Source organism: Macrotis lagotis, chromosome 1 (genome assembly GCF_037893015.1).
Source record: "Macrotis lagotis isolate mMagLag1 chromosome 1, bilby.v1.9.chrom.fasta, whole genome shotgun sequence".
NCBI lineage: Eukaryota > Metazoa > Chordata > Mammalia > Peramelemorphia > Peramelidae > Macrotis > Macrotis lagotis.
Genome location: NC_133658.1, coordinates 405,657,559 through 405,661,538, shown reverse-complemented (window position 1 = coordinate 405,661,538; position 3,980 = coordinate 405,657,559). Strand labels below are relative to the sequence as shown.

The 3,980-nt window shown below is 35.6% G+C and overlaps 1 pseudogene; it reads left to right on the top strand.

The window, feature by feature from the left end:
• Positions 1-2,681: 2,681 nt before the first annotated feature.
• LOC141502866 (casein kinase II subunit beta pseudogene) lies at positions 2,682-3,419 on the top strand (annotated as a pseudogene).
• The last annotated feature ends 561 nt before the right edge of the window (positions 3,420-3,980 follow it).

Genomic DNA, 3,980 nt, shown 5'->3' with positions numbered 1-3,980 from the left:
TCCTGCTTCAGACATTTACTAGTTGTATCTCTCATCAAGTCAATGAATAGCACTGTGACTTAATTTCCTCATTTGTAAAATGAAGTGGTTGTGGGTCTAAGTCTTTGGTGGAAGGCATTATGCTATTGTGCTTTACCTTATTGTGTTTATCAGTGACATGAATCACTATCAAAGACCTATATATAAAATTTGAAGAAGTCATAAAGCTTAAAAGTTAACTTGCACATTGATTGGGAAAACAAGAATACAAATTGAACTTTATAAGACAGAATAAATAAGGTTAAATTTAATCTAATTGAGATAAACATGAGCTTGAAAAATTGGGATAAAAAATTAGCTTCACAAATATAAGACTGTTGGAGAGATATGAAAAAGTTTGGTAGACTATAAGTCCAATATGAATTAATTATGTGACAGTTAAAGCCTAATGAAATTTTGGACTATCTTAAGCAAGGCATAGCTTCCAAAAATATAGAGATATTTATTCTTCTGCTCTTTCCTAATCAGACTAGATCTGAAGTATTTGTTGTATTGAGTTTCTGCAACCATATTTTAAGGAGGAAATTGATAAGTCTAATCATATTTAAAATAGAGTAATCATTAAAACAAATGCTCTTGAGCTCATGTTACATGAGGATCATCTGAAGAAAATGGAGATATTTAACCGAGAGAGTAGAAGAGAAGAACAATAGCTAATTTTCCAAAAACCATGTCAAAAATCCCAAATATCTAATAATAATGAGCAAATTGCAAATTTAAGCAATTTACTTATTTAAGCCAGAAATATGTACCAGAATGGTAATGTGAAAAAAAAAGGTAAATTACAAAGTTTGGAAAGGCTTCAGGAAAAAAGGAACATTAATGTACTATTGATAGATCTGTGAACTGGTCCAGTCTTTCTAGAAAGCTATCTGGAATTATGCCATAAAAGCTATTAAACTGTGCTCACAATTTTGATCCAGTAATACCACTACTAGGTTTTTATACCAAAGAGATCAAAGAATGGAGAAAAGGACTCATATATACAAAATATTTATAGCAGGTCTTTTGTGATGGCAATGAACTGTAAATTAAGGGGTTGCCCATTATTTGTTGAATAATTATATCTATAAATATGTATGCATGTAGGTATGTATATTATATATAGTCTATGTCTATATGTATGTGTGGAGTTTACATATACATATATCCAATGAATATGATAAAAATATCGAATTGTATGAAATAGTTTCAAAGAATTCTGAGAAGACTGCTACAAACTGATACAGTGAGCAAAACCAAGTGAATTATTAATATTATATCAATGTAAAAATATTGATATCTTTTAATAATTAAGAACTTTGAGAGTAGATAGGTGGTGCAGTGAATAGAGCATTGGCCTTGGAGTCAGGAAAACCTGAGTTCAAATCTGACCTCAAGCACAAGCACAGGCACACAAGCTGTGTGACCTTGGGAAATCCCATTTCTTGCAAAATCCTTCCTACAAAATTAAGAACTTTGATCAATGAAATGATAAACCATGGTTTCAGAGGGTCAGAGATGAAGCATGCTTCCTGCTTTCTATCAGAAAAGTAATGGGCTCATTTTGCAAAATGAAACATAGTTTTGAATAGCTATTGCAAGGAATTTGTTTTGTTTTGTATTTTATTACACAAAGATCAGGTTTTCCTTGTCTACCTAACAGTATAAGGTTATTGTTGTTGTGTTTTGTTCTGGAAGAAAACCTTGACATCAAGGAGGAGATTCAATAGTATGCAAGTAAAATGGATTTAGGTATGGGGGCAGGGGGGGGGGTGCTGTGCTAGGTCCAGTGGCCACATATGGAGCAGGATGACTGGAGATGGCCCTGGATTTAGGGGGAGACTGGTCTTTTAAAGATAAGGTCCTTTCCAGGTCTCAATGCCCATTCACATAAGAGAAAAAAGAGGCAAAGAGGCCTAGTTTTTTACTTAGTTTAAAAAAAAACTTAGTTTTTACTGAGTTAAAAAAATTAAACTGGTATGTCAAGACTTTAGAATTTTTCAGTGACTAAGATCACAAAGAAATGAAGAAAAGAATAGTCTCTCTTGCATAGTCAAGAAAAAAATATCAACCCCATAAGGGAAGAGCCACAAGGTTTCTGACATCAACATAAGCAAACAGGACTAATTGCCATTTACTTTCACTCTGAGCCAATCAGAATCTTCAAACAGTGACCAAACGGGCTTAGTGTGAGACCATATAGGAAAATCAAGGGAAGCCAGAGTGATTTTTGACAAAGTTCTTTATTTCTTTTTATACCTAAGCCAGGAGGATGAGGATGAGGGGAAATTATGACAGAAAGTGAGGAGATTTTTTTAAATTAAAAATAAAATGTAAGTTTTACAGGATGGTAGGAGTTAGGGGACTCACATGATTAATGTTTTCAAGTATTTGAAGGACTGGTCTTAACTGGGGATCCTGACTAACTGTGCCTGTGCCTGTGCCTGTGCCTGTGCCTGTGCCTGTGCCTGTGCCTGTGCCTGTGCCTGTGCCTGTGCCTGTGCCTGTGCCTGTGCCAGTGCATGCACTTTCTTACTTTCCCATTTCCTTGATTCCTCTTTATCCTCTACTGATCATGGTCTAAGTGTAACCTTCCCAGCTGCCCTTGAGAACAACTTCTCCCTCTCACTTTTCAGTTGGGACCAGTTTCTCACATAAAGATGAGTAGCTCAGAGGAAGTATCATGTATCTTCTGATTCTGTGGACTTTGTAGCAATTTTATTTTGTGAAGCAGATGAAGACCATATCCAAGTCAAGTTCAACCTGACAGGGCTCAATCAACAGGTGCCCCAATGTGTTCAAGTACTAGACAGGATACTCTACTTCAAACTTAATGAGGAGTTGGAGCACAACCTCAAATAGAGTGACCTGATGGAGCAGGCAACCAAGATGTTGTATGTAATGATTTACTCCCATTGTATTCTTACAAATAAATCATGGTATTTCCCAGAAGCTGGAAAAACATACCAGCAGGGAGATTTTGTATATTGTGCCTGTGAATTTGTAAAAACCTGAAAATGTTGCATATTAGACTATCAGAAATCATGGTTAAGCTGCACTGCCCTAAGTGCATGAATGGTTATACCCCCAAGTAGTCCAGGCACCACCACACAGATGGTACTTTCTTTGGCACTGGTTTTCCCCACACACTATTCATTATGTATCCTGAGTACAGGCCCAAATGACTTGCCAACCAATTTGTGCCCAGACTGAATAGCTTCAAGATCCACTCTATGACATATAAATTGCAGCTTTAGGCAGTAATCAACTTCAAAAGTCCTGTCAAACCATTCATTTACCACCACACCCAATACCCCAGGTTGTTACAATTACCCCAACTCTTTTCTTTTCCAACTGTGATTTTGTTGAGATTGTTTCTGAGTTTTCCTATATTCTAATCCATTCCAGTCAGCAAGAGGCTATGAGTAAATGATAGCTAAAGTATATGATCTGCCTAGGCAAGTATGAACTTAAATTGTGTACCCATTCTGTGTCTGTACTTTGTCAATCTTAGGAGAATGGAAATTAATTCTGAAGTGAATAAATGTAGACTTGAATCTTAGACATTAATAAAATTTAGAGGATCTAGGTTCTTTTGGTTGGAAAACAATTGGCTGAAAAAAAGGGTAGGGAGAGTGGGTCAGAGTTTCCAGTTACTATTTGAACCTTCTTAAGGATGAAATCTAACAGGACACTTTTTACCAGACAATGCAGAACTAAGTTAAAAATGTAAAAAAAATATATTCAGCAATCCCCGAAACTCTATTTATGTCCATAGGATGGTGAAGTATCAATTTTCTTTTTTTTTTTAATTTTTTGTTATTTATTTATTTTCATCCACATGCACATGTATTTTTTAAGTTACAAAATTTCCTTCCACCTTCCCTTCCCACCCCCCTCCCCTCAGTAGCAAACAATCAGGTTAGCATTGTACATACATATTTTGATAAACAACTTCA